The sequence below is a fragment of the Lytechinus variegatus genome, chromosome 1 (assembly GCF_018143015.1).
Source record: "Lytechinus variegatus isolate NC3 chromosome 1, Lvar_3.0, whole genome shotgun sequence".
NCBI classification, from domain to species: domain Eukaryota; kingdom Metazoa; phylum Echinodermata; class Echinoidea; order Temnopleuroida; family Toxopneustidae; genus Lytechinus; species Lytechinus variegatus.
The window spans coordinates 8086971-8109320 of NC_054740.1; positions in this window are offsets into that span (position 1 = coordinate 8086971).

Consider the following 22350-nt stretch of genomic DNA (forward strand, 5'->3'; position numbering starts at 1 on the left):
AGGGAGGGGACAAGAATACGTAAAATGGGGATCTAACATAGTAAATCCGAGTGAGCGTAGCGACTAATCTAATCATAAATACATCTTTGGCATGTTTAGGTCAAACATAATGTATGTTTGGTGCAATCTTTACATATTTTGGTAGAATTTGCGACAATACAAAATACGCTTTCAAATTTTCGAGGTGGAGGGGGGGGGGGGGTTCTTGTCGCCCTAACCTCGCTGTATTTTTCACTGACGAAATGCGATCAGGGCACTTTGGGCACTTGCCCCTCCCTTACAGTTGACTGTGATTGACTCGATGTGTTTTTTTAGTGTAGTTTACGAGGGCAGGGTGGGGGATCCTACAAAAATTAGGGGACGGACATGGCGTAAAGGGCAAAAATTAATACAATCTACGAGCGAGCAAAGCAAGTGAGCAAAGTGTTACCCTTTTTAGTGCCAAAATGTCATTTTTGTAATAGATTTTTTTATAGTATTTTAAATAGATTTATTTCCCCCTTTTTCTTATATACACCCCCCCCCCCTTCTCCTTTTTTCTTGGTCGTGAAACTTTTTGGGAATCCATGGCCGCAAGCCCCACACAGTAAGCCATTGTGGGAGGGGTGGTGGAATCCTTAAGACTGAAGATTTTATTAGTAGTTAGTGTTATGTAATTTTATTTCTACAAGACTAGGTACTATATGTGCATGTATGTTCAATAATGCAAGCGCGAAATGACTGTGTCATTTTTTTTCAACAACAAAAAATATCCTAAAGAATGACAAAAACAAAAGTGTAATCAATAATCTTTTATCATGTTCAGTACAATTCAATTCAATATTTTTTCATAAAAGGAGAAAAGTAACTAGACTGAATTATAACTCCAATCAGAATCTTATATTCATTTCTGGAAATTTGAAATCCATCTTAATTTCGTCATGGTTTGACTCTCTTCTCTTTCTTGTTTTTAATCGATTTCTCTTCATTCTACTTATATTATTTTTAAAAACAAAAGTTATGTGAATCCCACTAACCCTTATTTTGTTACGTTCCCGGCAGAAACCCTGGAAAAATAACCTCAAAATGCTCAAGAACCAGACATTTTCACGTTTCGATTTCTGTTTATTTTTAATCATTATCGGGTTACAGCTTTGATTAACCTGTATGGGGGGGGGGGGGGGTGATTGAATTTGCTCAATACGAGGGTGAGTCTACATATGTCCAATGTGAGCGAAATAAGTCGTGACCTACTTACATGATTTAATGCCAAAGAAGGAATGATCGGGGGGAAGCAAACCAATTGACATTTCTCTTCTGAAACTTAACCAACCAAAAACCACAAAATTGTCCCTGCTGTCAGGAAAAATCCATCAGTATTCTAGACTTACATTGACCGCAGTCGGAACACTAATGCTCTAATGGAACAAAACATGGGGGCCCATTATAACCATGTTGGGAAAACCTCGTAACTTCACTTTTCTTAAACATGTTAAATGGGACGATAACGATGGTCGCACCAGGGAAATGTTAGCGAGACATCTTTGATTGCACTAGGCTGGAGCGAGGGAGGGGATGGCGGGTAGATACGTGACATGGTAAATTGCCAATTCGTCCACTGACCACATGATCTACCTTCGTATTACGTCCAACAACATTTCGTCTAACAACCATTTGGTCCAATCATCACTTCGACGAATCACTATTTCGTCTTTGACCATTTCGTCTAATAATTGGTCTAATACCCATTTTCTTTTCATTCACTTTGCACAATTAACACTTAAGTTTAATTAGACCAAATGGTATATGGACAAAATGGCTATTGGACCAACTGGCTATTAGACGGAATGGCATTCGACTAAATGAAAGTAGACCATGTTGTGAGAAGTCGAACTGCAAATGATAGTAGACGAGTTGGCGATTGGACGAATTCGCATTAGACGAATTGGAAATAAACCCGAGACATCACGCTCTACGAGGATGTGGGTGTGTGTGTGTGAGGGGGGGGGGGGGTAATGAAATAACAATTTTATAGACCGTCCCCATGCCCATCCCCCTGAACATTAGGTTTACTGCCTCAATCTATGCGCCCGTAAACTTGATTCACCTGAAAAGGAAGATGCTCTCTGTTATTCGTACGCCTATTTTACATCCGATAGCATTTAGGCCTTGAATGGTATGAGAAATAATTTGAAAGAATCCTTCCCGTATTTGTTTAAAAGTCCTTAGATTAGCGATACGTTTCAACCAGTTCTTTGACATGTTTAGAGATCATGGAGGAGGGGGCTCTATGGCGAATTTTGAGCCAGATTGGACCTTCGTTTCAGTATACTTAGCATCAATTTCGGGGATAAATATTACAAGTCAAGAAGTTCACTAGTGTTACTCTGCCTCGGCCCCCTTTAATATTGTTATACATTAATTGTAACCCCATTCTGCACATCGCTAGCTGGGAGGAGGGCATATGAGAATTTGATGTAGGAATTGACATATAAACATAATTTTGAGGAGAAAGGTTGTAAAAAGGAAGGAAATCGTGATAAATAGATGACAGAGAGAGATAACTTTATGAGAACCCCTACCATTTTAAAGTGAAATAAAACTTTTGTAGGTTTTAAGCGCTTTGTGATTTCATTCCTGAAAATGGCTGTTTTTCGCAAGATCACTCTAAGACCCCTGTAATAAGTACAATAGTGCTTTCCCTCTAAAACGCAATACTGGCACTATTAGTGCCAGTATTGCGTTTTAGACACCATTAAACACATGTTAAACACCATTAAACAAATCTCTCTCTCTCGGTTCTTTATACGTGCCACGCACTTCGAAACAATGCCATATACCGTATTCATCGAGGTCGTATATTACTATTACTTTTACAAGAATTTTACTAAAAATTAATATTTATTTTTCCATTAATCATCATCTATCATTTTGTTTCTTATAAGTTTTAAACGATAGCTTATATCTTTTTTTTGAAGTAGACTTCAAATAAAAGACAGGTGCAAGGTTTTGCCGCTGGTCACAATCATACGTTCTCATCAACCCGCTTTCTGAAGAGAGAACACCAAGGTAACATGTAACAGGTTTTTCTTGTCCCCTCAAGAGATAGTAGCATACATAAGATGATTGCTTTAATATCAGTGTAGGGATGATCGATATCTTTTAATATATTTAATATATATATTGTAGGCCTTCATGACATGAATACCAAAGGATGGACATTTCTAGAAATATATAAAAATTGTCCACTCGACACGCACTGGTGAAGCTCGAAACGTCATTGTTTGCTTGGGCCATCCATCATGCTTGGGCTAAATCGAGGTAGCGGAACCGGCGAAATGGTGTGGGTGCATGAGCAGCATGTGATAAATTTTTCACTATCCAGATAATGGTTTTGCATGATTAAACAAAAAACTTGAGGGGGCAGATATGGTGTATCAGACAGAAATCATGCAGGCAAAAGTTGCGAGCGAGCGAAGCGTTCAATAAAAAAATTGACACATCAACAAACCAATTTCGAGATAGATTTTTACATAATTTCAGAAGATTAAAAAGATATAAAAAATGAAATCGAATACTGATGTTGATGAAAATAGAATACTACATAAATCTTGATCTACATAACATAATCATATAACTGGCCAAGCCACAACAAACTAAGCCTAGATGTAGATAAAACAAATTCTATTGTTTTTTTAAACAAATACTATGCTATCAAAATGTGCAAATATAAATGTAAAAACATTTGATAAAACCATCAAGCAATCTAAGTCTAATAACATTTAGGCATGTATCTCGGTCCAAAATTAAAGTGGGAAACCCATTTGAAGAACTGTTTAAGATGAATAATAAGCTTTGTAAACATTTTAGCACGTCTAAGACATTTTTCAACAGAGAGTAATTTGAAACTATTGTATAATTCAGTTATTCTTCCTCTATTTGACTAAGCTGATATTGTCTCTGAATCCACAAATACAGAAAATCGACGTAGAATGTTTGTATATACAGGTTCACGACTATAATACCATTGTATTCAAATACATATTTCTTATAAACGAGAAAGTCTAAAATGATCATGGTAACACATCAGGTATATGTACATGACATGTATATTGCATATTTTTCTATTTGATCAATGAGTATCGATTTTAATTTATTTATGATATACTTTGTTACATATATGACTATATTGTTAGTTGTACGAAGTTATTTTTACCTTGTTATTGATGATTTTGTTTAAATTGTAAACGTTTACAATTACCGCAAAGAAAGTATTTTTAAATAAACCATTTTGAATTGAACTGAATATAATGACCTACCTTCAGATATAAAATTCATTACACATTTTACAACATTTATTACTTCTTTGAGCTCTAACATTTCAAATAACATCGATCTCTGAGCTACGCATTGTTTTGCGGGAGCTTGTAGCTTTAACTTATAACTTTGTATTATGTCCGGTTTTCATTACTTAATATTTTTTTTGTAGTTCTTTTTTTGCTTGTTGAATGAAATTCAGTTTGTGTTATCATTTATTACGTTCTGGTCCCGTAGGCAGACAAGAGTGGTAATTATTACTACTCTACTTTTATATACCCATTTAGTATTTTATTTTGTAACTATATCTGATGTAACATTTGTTTGTATTTTACATATTTTTATAAATGGAAATAAATACAATATAATAACATAATATTTTACCCTTCTGTCCTTCCTTTTCTTTTCTTTTCGTTAATTTTCATTTTTCTTGGTAGTGAAAATTTTGAAGGGCACGCGCCATCTGTACGCCACTGATAGATTCGATTAGGGCTAGAGTTATAAGGACGTCTGTGAAAGCATCCCCCCAAATACGAGTGAACAAGTAATACTTTTTTATATTTTCAACATAAACTTTAATTTCACAACAGGGTATTTATTGAGAGTATTGAAGGAAAAACAAGCGATCTATGTTTTCACTATATTAACCCCAGCACGGTTTGCAAAGAAGGGACTGAGCATAGATTTTTTTTTTACTTGTAAAATTAGACATTTCGAACCTATAATGACAACTATGAGTGTAGGCCTACAAAGCAATTCTGTGAATGGGTATACTTAGATCAGTTTAGGAGTGTATAGCGACCGCTTAAGGAAACCTGTTACATTTACACTTGAAATTCAAGATTTTAGACCTGATAAGTTCACCGTTATTCGAATGAGATTTGATAGAGACCGAGCAAGAAAATTTACTATGTTTTACCGATTTAAACTTAGCATTGTAAACCCAGTAACTCCAAAGACTCTTTGATTTATTAACATCAATTCAATTTAATTCATGTCACGCCAAAATGCACATGTAGTGGAATAATCGCATCGTCTCACTTTCTAAAACGTCATCGTTTTTTTTTTTTTACTTCGTCACCCGTGCTGAATGCTTTATCAAATAAAGTTTCTTAAAAATAGAATGTGAGCTTTAGTTTGAAACAGTAGAAGGTGTCAAGCGCCATCGAGGGGGTACCAGTGCGTTAACTTTTTCAATATGAACATGATTGATGTTGAAATATAAGAAAGGCAGTTTCAGACCATCATTACGAGACGCCACCATTAGACGTTCCCCGGGGTTTTACTTTATACCCAATTTATGTACGTGTATTGTTTTACATTCTTTTAATATGCTTTGGGCATGAGGGGAATCGGCAAACCACTTGAAAACTAATTCTATTAAAACTGTCCGCGGATTTTTTTTTTCACTCACAATCCACCAATTGTGTAGCTTCAATCTGATTATATATATATACATGTACATACAGTGTAACAGTATATATATATATATATATATATGTATATATATATATATATATATATATATATATATATATATACATATATATATAATAAACAGTGCTTCCCACAAAAAACGAAACCGAGATTTACAGATGATTTACTATGCCTTAATCGGAAATACAATCATGACAATTGACAAATGACATAAGCGTATACGGTCTCCTTCTTTCATTTGAATTGATTCAAATTATTCATCATTCATGCATGACTGAGCAAAAACAGTTTGAAGAATGGAAACCAAAAAGTCACTTGGCGGGCGGTATCTCAGTTTCAAAAAGAAAATCACATTTTTAAAAAGATTAATATCTGCTCTTTGATTTGATACCTGATATACAGAAAACAGTCAAGAAATGAAAAACAAGTTTTATTTGTTTGATATAAGGCTTGAATTCCACTAATTTCATAAAGTGAAGAGGTTTTACTATGTTTACAGGATAGCTTTTAGATTTATTCGACACTCCGTTTTGTTGACGATCAGCCGTGCAGAAAGTCTTTTGTAAACTGTGCGATTTCTTCGGTGGGAAACCGATGAAAACACGTATGTTTCATGAAATAATGGAAATACAAGCATTGTTTCGAAGAAACATAACTTAGTTATTTCTTGCCTATTTTCTGCGATTTAGCTATCAAATTAAAGAATAGATACTGAACTTTTTAGGCATGTGATTTTCTTTTTGAATTTTTGATACCCCCGCCAAATGACTTTTTGCTATCCTTTCTTCATATTGTTTTTACTCACTCGTGGATGAAAAATCTTATATGTTATACCAGCCAAAAGAAGACATTCTAAGCTTTACAATGATAGGTCATTTGTCTATTGTATTTGTGATTTGATATGAAAAACCGTCGCTAAACCTCGGTTTCGTTTTTTGTGGGACGCACTGTGCATAATTATTGTTCTAAAATGAAATTAGATGGCAGAAAAACGCCTTCGGTCTGTAATTGGCATAAAAGTAAATTAAGGAATGAAAAATTATTGGAATATTAAAAAAAAAAAGAAAGCAAAGAAAAAAACAGAGGCGACTACAAACCTGAAATCTGCTCTCAACGTTCATTCAAGTAACATGCATGTATATTTTTGTTTACATTTCAAACCCCTTTGCAAATCCCTCTAATTCCATTAACACTTTTTTCATTGTTTGTTCATTAATTTCATAAAAATTATGTAGTTTATATGTAGTACATGTATTTAAGGGATTTTTTTACCCACGAAGCATTAATGGCCTATCGTTAACTTTTCTTATTTCATTTCATATTTTCAGGTATTTGTATATTGGCATATTATGTGATAATCGTGTATGTTATACTTTGTAAATATCTTTTTATCGAAATGATATAAATGGATTCAATCAATCAATACACGGTTTTGTTACATGATTTTCATTAATTCCGACTTAGGGTGCCGAATAAAAAAAAATAAGAATTGAACATAAACCAGAAAGAAAGACGAGAACAAATGTGGGACAGGATGAAGTGCTTTCGGAGATTTGCTTTAATTGGATTGCCAAAGTTCTGGAAAAACTGCTGACTGAATATTAATAATAGATAAGATAAGAACAAAGGTAAATTTCGACAGGGGCTCCTCATAACTATTATGGGTCGTGTTTTGAGTGAGAAGCGCACAGTGAACATGGTGAACATGCTAATTAGAGAGGGAAGATATGGCGAGAGAGGGAGAGTCAGAAAGAGGGAGGGCATGGAAGGGGAGGGGTGGGAAGAGATAGATAGATAGATAGATAGATGGATGGATTGATGGATGGATGGATACATAGATAGATATATATATATTTGGAAGATAGATAGAAAGATAGATAGATAGATAGACTAGGGAGGTAGTCTCGGAAAGCCATTGAATCTGTTCCCTCCACTTTTCCTATTTCACCTCTCTTCTGTCTCTTTCCTGCGATCCCTCTTCTCTCTCCCATTTAAAGGACAAATCCATCCCAGAAAATTGTTGATTTAAATCAATAGAGAAAAACCAAACAAAAATAACGCTGCAAATTTCATCGAAGTCGGATGTAAAATAAGAAAGTTATGACATTTTTTAAAATTTCGCTTATTTTCTACTATACAATTAAGTGCCCAACTCAGCAATATGTAAATTAGAGAGTCGATGATGTCCTTCACTTACTACTTTTTTGTGTTTTATTGTTTGAATGATACAATAGTTCAATTTTTTACAGATTTGAAAATAAGGACCAACTTGGCTTTTACCATAAACTGTTAAAAATGGTAATTCCTCATGTTCAGGGAGTAATAAAATTTTGTTTCACATGCAATTAGGATAAAATTTGAGTTTTCATATTTCATATAATAAAATTCAAAAGAAATAGTGAGTGGGTGACGTCATCAGTCTGCCAATTCACATACGGATGGTTTTGTGAAATTAAGCGAAACTTTAAAAGGTCATAACTTTCTTATTTTACATCCGATTTTGATTTTCAATGTTTCGCTTGTTTAATTTTTCTCCTTTTATTCAAATCGACTTTTTGGTGGGGTGGACTTGTCATTTAAGCTCTCATTCTGGTTCCTTCCCCTATTCCTTCATCTCCTCCATGAATGGGCAGCGGAGCGAAGTTGAAAATGGGGGGGGGGGGTGGCACCTTTTGTTTCGAAAACGGCACTATCTTGAAACAAAGGGGGAACGGGAGACTTATCTACCATATTCACATGACTCAGGAAACTTAAGGCACGTAGGGTTATTCTTTCCTTCATAAGTAGTAACATATACAAATGAGGATCTATATTATTTTCTGGTTTCTTGCCAAGGATGCTTTTTCTTTATGGGAATTGGCCAGTATTGAAAACGCTGGCTGTTCCACTTCGCAGCATTGTTTTTTTCCCCAATAGCAACAGCCTCGTATTCCTCGAGATAATTAAATGTGACATGCATCAATAAACATAATCATAATCAGGGACGGATCGAGGATTTTCCAAAGGGGGGGGGGGCATTTTTCCGAGTAAAAATTTGACAAGCAAAAAAAAAAAGATTAGACCAAAAATTAATTATATTTCGTCTCAGAAAAATTTGATAAGCAAAAATAGGGTCTTCACTTTTAAAGGGGGGACACAAATTTTAATTTTGCAATGTAAAAATGAACGCCATCAGAAAATTCACAGACTGAACACTTTCAAAAATCTGGAAAAGAAAAGGGCCATTTATCAAAAGTAATGAGGGCATATTATAATAGGGAATATGATTACAGGTAAAAGGGATGAACTTCATTAAAAAGAAAAAGGAATTAGTAGCGAAAGGCCGGACAAATCATATTTAATAAATTTATGCGATTAAAAGATGCACTTGCAGAAGAAAGCAGAACGCTCACTAGTAACAGAAACCGGGCGCTCAGTGATCGGGCATGAAACGAGTGCATGGTTTTTAAGGACAACTTATCTGATATGAAGAACAGGCATCTATGAGAAGGCAAAGGGGAACTCGTTAACACATAAAACTTGTCCTTCTTTTTTATTTTTATTGATATATTCATATTCCACAATCATCAAAGTACATTTCGTAATCATGTTTACAATGAAAAAAAAATGTATAACATATGCAGGATTGAAACGTAGCAATGAAATGAAAAAAGTGGAGGGGCCTACTAAAAAGCAGAGCTTGTAAAATGTAGACCCCCTATCAAAACTTTATACAAGGGTAATATGATACAAATAGAGTAAAATAATCAGTAAAATTCTGTAAAATTATATAGATATAAACACTGTAACACAAATGTATTTACACTATATACAAAAGTAAATATGGACTTAAAAATAATCAATACTACCGTGGATAAGTATGAAGTTCACAAATATTAGATTGAATCAATAAGAATTCATGAGAATTTTTTTGATGAGTAATTTAAATCGTATAAGATTAACTGCCTCTTTCATTTCTCTGTCCAGAGAATTCCAGAGTTTTGGTCCTGTGAAAAATATAGTTTTGCTAGAAAATACTGTTTTACTTTTAGGTAAGTGATACTCATTTGATTGTCTCGTATTATATGAATGTAAAGTATTGTTTCTCATAAATTTCTTTTGTAGGACATTAGGTACACTATTTCTATCCAGCTGATACATGAATTGGAATAGTTGCAAGCGGTACAGGTCATTGATTTTAAGGATACGTTTCTGACGAAACAATTCATCCGTATGAGCTCTAAAGGACATATTGCATATTATTCTCAGTACTTATTCTAAGGTGAATGGGGCACAGAATACGTTCGTTACGGGCACTTTTCTTCGGTAAAAAGGTACTTTTTAGTGCTTCAAAAAGTGGGGACCACTGTGGCCCCCATTATGTATTATTTACCTCAGGCATTTGATTATTTTTTCACGTATTTTGGATTGTGTTTATAATTCCCGTTTTTCATTATGTTGTAATTTTTATGTATATTTGTGCATTTGCACTTATGTCTGACAATCTGTAATTCGGCCTTCGGGCCGCAAATGATTTTTTGTTCTAATAAACAATTTCTATTCTATTCCTGGGATCGCCGCCCCTGCCTCCATGTCCTCTACTCACCCATCCCCCCCCCCCCCGCTTCCACGCAGTGGCCGATCCAGGGGCCGTTTCATAAAGAAGTATGCTCTAGACTATTGAGTCATCCTTGGTTTCTGAATGCAAATAATTTAGTCCCCTAAGACCCAGAACAACCGTCTATTCATTAGGATCGCATTCTGAGACTAACGTTTGATCTAGATATAATTCAACCAAACTCCGGGGGGGGGGGGTGTTGCACCCACAAATGTAATAACGCCCACAAATGTAATAACACTTTACCCACAAATGTAATAATTTCACCAACAAATGTAATAATGCACTTTACCCACAAATGTAATAATTTTTGATCGCCCACAAATGTAATAATGACTTTACCCACAAATGTAATAAATTTGAAGGGATTTTTGGCGAATCCGTTCTCAACTAAAATCCTATAGTTATACGTTCATATAGCACAAAAGTCCAAAATCTTTATTTCCAGACCCGGATAATAAGAAAATTATAATATAAGTCCAAAGTCTTTATTCCAGACCCGGTTGTTTCAAAAATTATAATATAAGTTGAAAGTCTTTTTTCCAGACCTGGTTGTTTCAAAAATTATAACAAGAGATTAAAGTCTTTTTTCAGACCCGATTAATTAAATATTCATAACAAAAGTCCAAAGTCTCTTTTTTCCGGACCCTGTTGCTTCCAAAATTATAGTATAAGTTCAAAGTCTTTTTCCTGACCCAGTTGTTTAAAAAATGATGATGTAAGTTGAAAGTCTTTTTTCCAGACCCAGTAGTTTCAAAAAGTATAATATAAGTCCAAACTAAGATACGATAATGATATTCCAGTGGAATAAAAAAAAACTGAGCTTAGTCTTGTCTCCAAACCCTATTATTCCAAAATTATAGAGAACAATACAACAACAACAACAAAAACAGTATAAAGACCACATAATGTTATTAATGCTGGATAACCTGTACATATAGAATAGTCTTTCAGCCAGACCCAGTTATTTTTTTTAATTACGCTAATAGTGATAATAAGAAAACTCCAAATGTAAGACCAAATAATCCGTAAACCTATGAACCGGTTTCAAAAGAAGTTAAGAGCGTTGTCTTTATTCTATGCCTAATTTTTGAAAAAATATGTAAAACCCTATCATATTCTTATTCTTGTGGCATAACACGAGTTTTAAAACGTACTCTTTCCTCCAGACTTTGTTATTTAAAAAATGAATTAAAAAAAATTCAAATCTAAGACCAATCTTCAAAAATTACACCCTTAATGGGTGTAACTGGGTGTAAAGATATGTAATTACCCCACACCCAGTTTTTTTTTTATAAATAATACTAAGACCCCTACAAAACATTGTAATAATGCATTGGTAAAGCAAACATCCTTTTTCCAGACTTTGTTATTATTTGAAAAAAACACAAACAAAATTTTCTTTACAAATATTCTAAAACGAATACCCAATAATCTAATTACTGTCGAATAACATGAAGATCGATTGTAGACTTTCCTCCAGACACAGTTATTTCAAGAATAAAAAACAATAAAACCCAACCCCCAACAACGAATCTAAGAATCAACAATCCCCCAAATTAAGACCATGTAGAAAAGCAAGTGTGTAGATCGTTTTCTTTATTCCACACCCAGTCCTTTAAATAATAATTTAAACATTCTTAGTATTATGCTTAGTATATCGTCTAGACCCTGTTATTTAAAAGATAAACAAATATTGAAACAAATCAAAGCTAAGACCAATCTTCAAAATTAAACCCAGTTAAAATGCTTGGGTTTAGAGTGTTCTATTCATCCCACACCCAGTTCTCTTAAAAATACAAAATAAGCGAAACTTGAATCTTAAAACTTAATCCCCAGCATCTTCCAAACTATAAAAACCATGTCATAACGCATAGTATGAAAACGACAAATTAATCATAGGCGTAAATGTTCATATCTGAATGGTATGCGCCTTAAAACCCTTGATAAAAATAAAATCAACAACCTTATTCTACATCCATTGTATTTTTGGGTCTTTGCTCAGATTGTTGTTTTTATTGTTTCTCAATATTTCCTATTTTGAAATAACTGGGTCTGGAGCAAAGACTACACCTTATTTCCATGCTATTCAATGTTGATAAGATTGCAAGGTCTTTGTTTTGTTGTGTTTTTAACGATTTTTATAACTGGGTCTGGAGGAGAGACTATGCTATATGTCCATGTTATTCGACATCAATAGGTTCGTTGGTCTTTTTTTATCATTATTACTAATTTTTTATTATTATTATTCATTTTTTATTTGAAAAATCTGGGACTGGGTGAAAGACTACCTTATATTCCCATGTTATTTAACATTAATAAGATTGCGGGGCCTTTGTTGTATTATTTTCATATATCTTTTTTATGATTTCTTATTTTAAAATAACTGAGTCTTGAAGAAAGACTTTTTGAAACTACTGGGTCTGGAAAAGAGACTTTCAACTTATATTATAATATTTGAAACAACCGGGTCTGGCAAAAATACTTAATTTAAATTATAATTTTGGAAACAACCGGGTCTGGATAAAAGACTTTTAACTTATATTATAATTTTGGAAACGACCGGGTCTGGAAAAAAGACTTTGGACTCATAAGATAATTTTTTTAACAACCAGGTCTGGGAAACATGACTTTGTACTTATATTATAATTTTTTGAATTACCGGGTCTGGAAAAAAGACTTTCAACTTATATTACAATTTTTGAAACAACCGGGTCTGGAAAAAAAGACTTTGGACTTATATTATAATTTTTTAAATAACCGGGTCTGGAAAAAGACTTTGATCTTTAATATAATTTTTGAAACAACTTATATTATAATTTTGTTATTATCCGGGTCTGGAAATAAAGTCTCTGCACTTTTGTGCTATATGAACGTACTACTATATGATATTAGTTTAGAACGGATTCGCCAAAAATCCCTTCAAATTTATTACATTTGTGGGTAAAGTCATTATTACATTTGTGGGCGATCAAAAATTATTACATTTGTGGGTAAAGTGCATTATTACATTTGTGGGTGAAATTATTACATTTGTGGGTAAAGTGTTATTACATTTGTGGGCGTTATTATATTTGTGGGCGATTATTACACTTGTTGGTGTAACAGGGGGGCACTTACATTGACGAGTGGATACCATGCGTGACCAAAAAAAAAAAAAACACGTAAAAAGGATGTCTTTTTCAAGATAGGGCACCCTTATCACGTAACGTGATAAGGGTGTCAAAAACACAAAAAATATTGAAAAAAAGGGGTAGGCCTATCTATTTGGCTCAGAAAAAATATACGTGTTTATGGTCAAATATGCGGGGATGATAAAACAAAATCAAAATGTTTTATAAAGGATAAAGGGTGTCCTTTTTGCCCCAACACTACGTGTTTAGATTCCGATTTGCGCGAGGTGTGGAAGGTGGGGCGCCGTACTAAACCAAAATAATGGTGTGTATTACCGACGACCGACAGACCCGTGACATAACAAAAAAATATCGCTGACATACTTGCTTAGGGGTTCATTTCAGGGAATACTTGCCAAGAGTATCGTTTTGTTTCCATTACTTGTTAAGGGGTGCATTTTCAGAATATGTAAAATGCATCGCTGTACTTGTTTAGGGGCTCAATTCTGGGAATACTTAATTGCCAATAGTATTTGTTTCCAATACTTGTTAAGGGTAGGGTTTCACACGCCAATACTTGTAAGGAGTGCATTTTCAGAATATGGAAAATACGTGTTTAGGGTGCTTTTCAAGACCCCGTGGTCGCACATGGTATCCACTCGTCAATGGAAGTGCCCCCCCCCCCCCGGGACCAAACTCTAGACTAGCTCTAGGTCTAGACTTATACTAACTTGTGTTTTATAAAATACTTATTTATGTTCAGGTACCAACTTAGACTAGGCTACAGTCGATGGTGTGAAATTGGACCCAATCATAGAAATGGTAAGTTAAACTAGACTGAGATCTTGTGATAATTGGTAAAGGCCTATATCTTGATTTAAAAACTTTGTTGGAAAGAAAAAAAAACATGATAAGAGGATGGAGGTTAAATTCTATGTAGGCTGGCACAAGGATGCTAGGTAACCTTGACAAATCTTAAAACATTTTTTTTTTCATATAACACAAGTTTCTTGAAAGTTGAATAGTGACTTTGTCTAATTTTCGTTGCAGAAAGGGAACGAAAAGGTCTTAGTCTATTAAACAAGGTTAGATCTAGAACTAATTTTTCAACCTAAAAAGGGACTTGCGCTTATTTTTTTTGGTTGCATTTATTTCTCAAAGGGCCCTTGGCCTTTCAGGTAGAACATTTTATGTTGCTGTTGAGGAAGAAACACTTTCACCATCACTCATGAAGTCTTGGTAATCATTGTAATCCGCCATAGATAATGTATGTACGTCACCTGCATAAGGAGATTATGATATTGATGAAGATAAAAGTAATACGAAAGTGAGTAAAAATAAATGTATCAAGCGGGTAGATCTGCATTTAATAAGAGAGTTTTTTCTGCCCTAGTCTAACGTCATAAAATACTCCATAAAAGTTAAATTGAAATATTCGTATTAAGGAAATTATTGAAGATATATTTAGGCCTATATAGCACACCGAAGTGATAGAAAATAAATGAGTACATAACTCTGAACTTATCAGAACCTGATAGTATTGATAAAATGATAATGACGTGCGGATCAATAAGGAAAATAAAATGTTTCCAGGTCAAATGAAAGTAAAAAAACCAACTCACCAATAATCTACACTATCGAACTTATAAATTGCTTTTGGAGGTCAGGATAATTGGGTGAGCTTATTCCCATCTTAGTTTCCAAATTAGCGACAAGATAAACTCGGGAGGTTCGGAATGGCAGCAAGATAGATGAGGACAGAATAATGTACAACAAACAACGAAAAATAAAAGCTGAAAAGGGATTACAGTTTTCTTTGAAATAGAAGGGAAAGAGAATAAAGTCTGACATCGTAATGGAAGAGAAATGAGCAATAAGAAATATACGGCTTTAAAAATGATATTAGAAGGATGAACATAATTATCAGAGGCAAGAAGGGTAGATTATGATCGTTAAAAAATGATGAGAAGGCGATTCAGTACAAGAACTATAATAAAAAGGAGGAGGAATAGAAGGTGAAAATGATGTGTTAACGGGTTTTACTAATCCGTTAGAAGAAAGAAAAGATGAGTATAATTATGTATGGTGATGACCACACTTGGTTGCTCAGCAAACGAAGCATCGGCTATTCATCATTTCCGCTGGAATAGAAAATGGGGGGGGGGGGAATATCTACCATTCATCGAAAGGGTGCGTAGCCTCGGGTTATCGACCCTATATTTCGCAAACCTGAAATACATGATATATTGTCTCCGAATGTTTCCTAGATTAAAACTGAGGAAAATCATTTGGTTACCAACAACTTCTTAATCGGCATGTTTGGGCAATTATATTTTGGATCCCGAACTTTTCATACATTTAAATATATACATGTAGCACCATACTTGTATTTTCTTGTAAGAGATTCCAATAAATATGGTGACACCTACATTTAAAGATAAAGCACCATATTTTTCTGATTGTCAGAGCACCCGATATGTTGAAGCTAAATAACTTGATTACGTGTATAGGTAGGAATATCGTAAGCAAGTACCCCAAATCCGATGATAAATGCTTGACCGGACCCCGCCACTTTACCACGATATGTCGGAGGAAAAGCTGTCAGGCCAATTCCAACAAATTGAATAGCCTCTCAAAATTGATGTGGCGACATCAAAGGAAAAAAAATCAATTGTGCACCAGTATCATTCCGCTAAACTGATCATCGGCTTCTGGTCAAATTGAGGATTATAGGTGGCAGAAACAATACTTGAAAATGCATTAGAGAGACGTGGAGAAAATCGCGAGCACGACTTTTTAGTGCGGTATCAAATACTGAAGAAAGACCACTGAAATTGATAAAAACAGATGTATCAATACAGTAGATTTTTTTTATTTTTGACGCTGAGCGAGGGGCTACCAAATTGATGCACCTTACACGATACAACTTCAAAAGGATTGAATTGTTATGAACTGGTATGTACATGTGACATTTAATATGATGGAAACCCCTTTTATACCACTCTTTTTTGTTAAATCTACACCATTATTTACAGAAAGCCTGCAAAAAATAATTGAAATGCAAGCTCCTTTTTGTTAAATCAACACATTTTTTACAGGAAGCATGAAAATAAAAATGATTGAAATGCAAGCTACGAGATTATTAACACAGGCATGCTATCAGTGTAGACATTCGGCGCTTCAATTTGGTAATAAAGACTAACCCTAAAGGCGCAAAGACAGAATCTTATCCAGCGATATGTTTTATTGTCATATTTGTACAACAGGAAATTATAAATCAATTTGAAAGCGCCTTTTGACAAATGATTTAATGCAGTATAGCTCATAGGCTAAAAACGCTTGAAATTCATACTGAGGCGATTTAATTATAATTAAAAATAAATTTTAACGAAGAGAAAAAAGAAGAAAGAAAATCACAAAAATTCACACCATTAAGATAATGTTCCCTATTTACACTGTTGAAATAATTTAAGCAACGCTGTTTACTTTGTGGATAGCACAGTGGCTGTTTAAACAGTTCAAACAAGTGTTTAAAATCTTGAGAAAAAAATGCTTAAAGTTATTTATGATTAAATATTTAAATCTAAAGTTTGTTGTTTAAGATTTTAAGCGCATGTTTTAAAAGTGTTTAACCAACTACTGTGCCTTTCATGTAGTAAACAGCGTTGTTCGAATTTTTTTTAACAGTGTTTAGTGCACGACTGTCCATCAACAAAGTGTCTACGTAATTTGAACAAGGTAGTGATATGACATAACGAGGAACATCATTTCATCATTTATTTGGTGACTCGGCATGTTGGGGATTGGGAGGGGGCAGGGGAGGAGGGATGGAGAGGAATAAGAAGGTGAAGGGGAAAAGAGGAGGAAAGGAGGAAAAGAACTGGAAGCGGAAGATGATAATTAGGAGTTAACAGAATAGTATTAATCCGCTTTTATATAGCGCTTAAAGATAAATTCCAGTTTTGGTAACGATCTCAAAATGACTTTTTACAGAATCTAATATAATTACCACCCAAGTGTCTGTTTGTATGAATAAAAAATATGTGCCAAAGGATTCTGGAAGAAATTGTGTAATTGCTGAGAAATAAGCAAAATAAGCACGGATTCGGTCACTTCCGTCGGGTCTTTATTCTAGCAATAATTATTCACTGTCCCACGTGTGTCTATCTGTGTTGGTGATCTTCAGTGTGAACGTTTTTCAGCGTAGATTTCAAGATTTCACAAAGTTCAGTTTATGTAACTGTACCAGATCTAGATCCTCGATGATATAGTGACAATTAAGCCTGGTTTTACAGACTTTCTCATGAAATCAGTGTTTACTGCAACTACTGGTATTTCTCTTTAATTCATCGAAACGACGTGTCTAAAGCGCTTTAAGAGGAGAGGATAAGAATATGATTAGGATGAATAAAGTCAATACGTGCAGGGAAGATAGGAGAAGGAGGAGAGACAAGAGAAAGAAGAGAGGAAGGTGGAAGAAGAGACCGAGGAAAAGCAAGTGGAAGAAGAAAATTGGGTGGAGGCAAACGCGTAAAACAAGATGGAGGCGGTGTGCAGCGGATGGGGGAAAGGCAATTAGGAAAGAACAATGAAAAAGAGGGAAGTAGAAATTTAAAGGGCAAGAAGTGAAAAGAAGAGAGGTTGTTAGAGACAGGCCTACATGTAGATCTAACAAGTTGAATAATGCTCCAATTTTTCATTTATTCAAAGTGATCAAAGAATGAAGCTGCATTTTCGCTTTTTGATAAGTCTGCATAAAAAAAACAAACGTAGAATTTTTTTTTTTTCATTGAATTTTTCCGCTGTTGCTTATGAATACGTCGAATTGGCCAAATGTACAAATATTAATTTTCTTTTAATTTAATGTATCAGTTTCAATGGATTTCCTAACGTGCATTTTCTTGGAATATACATGTACATGTATCTTACATTCTCTTTAATAAGAATTCATTCTCCCTCCTTCTTCTTGTGAATGAATGATAACCAGTTAATCATGAAAAAGAGGCAAATTCTTGAATGTTTTTTCAGTGAACCACTCCTTACTTTTGCAGCTGAATCATGCCAATTTAAAAAAATATCCAGGGGTGATTTTGGGGAACAAACAGAAAATGTGAGTCACTAAATGGATGCTAATAAGACAAAATTGGTCGGATGTTGAGAACATAACGAATACCGCACATTGCGTGAGAAAATTAGATGGTTTCGTGTAGGGAAAAATCTGTTCTTCATGAAAATAATAATCCGACGAAGCTGTAATCCCGTCTGTCTATGGAAGAAAATTACTATTTTGCCATGACAAGAATTAGCACGCTGATTTCCAAAAAACCGTCTGTTAATGGAGAAATCTGCCCGGACACTTTTCTTCTTTTTTTTAAGCAGAAAAATAAGAATCTCACTGAAATTCATAGCAGATAAATATATATATATACGTATAAATATAATGTACTTTCTTGGTTGATTTTATGATATCACATGCAAGAATCTATCCATATAATGTAAAACTACGTCATGAATTCAAATTTTTAATGGTTCGTGATGATGGAAACATGTTCTCACAGAAGCATTTGTGAAGCAATATGTGTGCTGATATATTTGAACGAATAGGTTAAAATCATTTTAGTTTTAGTGCACGTGATGTCTAAAAACATGATGTCACAAATTCAGAAAAACAACGGAAAACCCTAAAATCTTTTCTTCTTACTACTTTTGCCAAACCTTGATCTACTTGCTTCTAACTCCCTTTTATTTAAACTAGCCTTGCATGTAGGGACGAACATTTGAAAATGAAAATAAGCTTACTGCGAACCATCATTAGATTGGAATAAAACACGCACGAACGAAAATACACATGATAATATGAAGTAAACTTTCATCAGTTCTTATTGGTATGCTTGGCTATCCACGATCAAAACCAGCATGAAGCAACACAATGTTAGCTATTATTTTTGTGGTTTTACGTCTGAAGAAAACGTGACTATATATTTTTAATAACAAATTTTTGGTTTGAGAGAAACTGGTCGATGATTGAAAATTCCATTAACAAACCAAGAGAAAGAAAGAGGGGGGGGGGGAGGGGAAGAGAGAGAGAGGAGACAAAGATGACATTTGTTTAGCTTGCTTCCTTCTAGTGATTTAATGTGATTACATGTATGTCTAAGTTTGTATGCGCTTAATTTTTCATGGCTTTTGAAAGGTAATTCTAGGAACAGTTCATTTATTTGGGGGGAATTTTTCAAGTATAGTGCTCCAATAACTAAAAATAACGAAGATTTATTATGCCCTGACTTTTCGTTGCTCACTCTTTCTACTAAATCGCATAATTTTATTGGTATACAGCCAGCACCCCGTAACCAGGGTAACGAAAGCTTGACTCTTTCTGCAATTAACGGGCAAAGTAACCTTTACAGTTTTCTTCTCTTTATGATAATAACCTTCCGAGTAATTACTAACTAATTTATCCTGATTTGATTTATTTTTTTACTTGCATTATTGCCATTATTATAATTGATATCATGAGGGGGAGGGGTAAATATCATGGGGGTATTGGGTTGTCCGGAGCTACGTGTCCTATATTGAGATACTTTTCGTTTTGGGCTAGTCTTCTGAGTGTAATCCAGAGAGATATATCTACAATCTCAAAAAATATTTGATGAAAATGCTCCATTATAGGGTGATTATGTGTCCAAACAACATTGGGCATTTTCTAATTATCCATTGTAAAAAAAATTTTGTCCATTCTAAAATAATTGCTGCTTATTTTTTTAACCTTACTGGACAATATCCTTCCCGCATTGGGTAAAATACTGCCCCAAATTGGTTGGACACAAAATTACCCTTGTGCTGGTTAAAATTTTACCCAATATTTTTTACAGTGTAATTTCTATGGTGTAAACCCCCTACACTGTTAGAATAATTTATCCTTAAAAGAAAAGAAGTTCCTGCAGCAGAGTCTCGAGAACACCTGTGATCTTATCAGATTGCGTAATCTTACAGGAAAGTGTATGGAACCTTCAAATTTCCTTAAAGAAACACCCTTTTCCCCTTTTTAAACAGACCTGTTCTTTTAAATTGCAGAAAATTCCTGTTTTATGAATTTACAGAATGATTCTGTTATTGCTTCTGCAAAATCTTTGTTTTTTCTGTAAAATCACAGGTTTTGTTTAACAGTGTAGTCGGGGACTGGGTAAATGTCCTGTTATGATTGTCCTTGGTGGTATGAATAGGTGGGTGGGGTGGGTAGGGAATGGTCTCAAAAGGTGATTGTCAATATGAACATTTAGAAGCAGTCTTGTCATAGATGTTTAGTTTTGTGTATGTGTGTTCTAACTCTAATACACACTTGAACTCATACTCGGGTCTCGATCTCTACTCAATAACTAGGCATGTCTGCTTGGCTTGGAGTTACATTCACAACTGACTTTATTCTCTATACTAAACTACAATATTAATTCACTGTATATAGTTACATAATATTCTGAGGAAGGCAAATGGATAAGGAAAGTATAAACAGATGGAGTTGAACAAGGAGTTGTTCATGGTATAGGGGTAATACAGCATGGTCAATATTTACACAAATGGTCTGGGGATGGAAACATGATGATAGTGAGCTTGTGAACGGAGATGGAAACAGTAGTTGAGATAACGAGGCATGAACGAATAATAATGATGGAATGACAGAATGGTTTGATGAAGCATGAAATGTGTCGTATGAACACAATATCTAGCATAGCAAGACATTAATGGAACGGGACCCGGAACCCCGCTTCTCAACAATTAAGGGTCATAATATTCATGTAGTTTTAATGATGGTTGGACCAAGGGGTGATTAGGCCAAGTTGACCAAACAGATCTTGTAGCCGAAGTGGTGCAATGAATCTGCAATAGATAAGACTTGCTGTAGTTTGATTGCGTAAAATATTGGAAAATGAAAAAAAACATATTCTAGGTTCACATCTACCTTAGATAGCTTGATATTAATTGTTACAAGTTCTGACGGTTACAAGCTCTCGATTAAACAATTTGATTGGTCGATAGAAAAACTTCACACATTTTTGAATTGTTTGTGAATTATGGAACATGACCATGGGTCCCGCTTGACTATCTACTGTGTTGAATGTAGAGACCCTAACCAAAATGATTTCACATCTTCCAAAGATAACTCATGCAGAGCAGGACCATCTTTCACAGTAGTGAAAGAAGAAATTTACACTGGAGATAAGATGGCGGTTTTATTGAAGGAAAAAAATACCTGGAAAGGCCTGCTGAAAAGTGCATGCAATATGAATAAAAAATCTGCCAATTTTTAAACGAAACGAAAGCAATACTCTGGGATTGTGGTTTAAGTGATAATTGTTTTTGTGCGGCTCTTAATAAACAGCCCAGTAAACTGCGAAAGACTTAATTGCATGCTTATCCTCCCCGGATCGTTGTCAAAAATTTATTTTTTTATCAAATGCCTTTGATTTTTATTTAAAATACATATATACATGCTAAGCTCTTGCATATCTATGAATGAGCAGTTTGTTTGAGATTTCTTCTGTCTTCTTACCATTTGTCATGTTAATTGTGTTGCATGCAAAGTTTAACCATAAGTAATCAGATTAGACCTTTGTTACCCAAATTTTCGATGCTTTTCTCTCTTTCCTTGTCTCATTTTCTTACTTTGTCTTGAATCATTAGGGGGTGATTTGCCTAACTACATGTGTGTACCCCATCCCTCTGGACATGAACATCCTCGCTACCGCTAAGATGAACACCTTTTCCTTTTCTCTCTATGAAGATTAATTGCCTGGAAATGCCACATTGGCATGATTCATGCACACTTGAGAACCGCGACAAAGTACTGATTTATCCCCGTCTTTATCGGAGAAGGGGTTGGTAATGGCGCCAAATCGCGGTCTCTCTTCG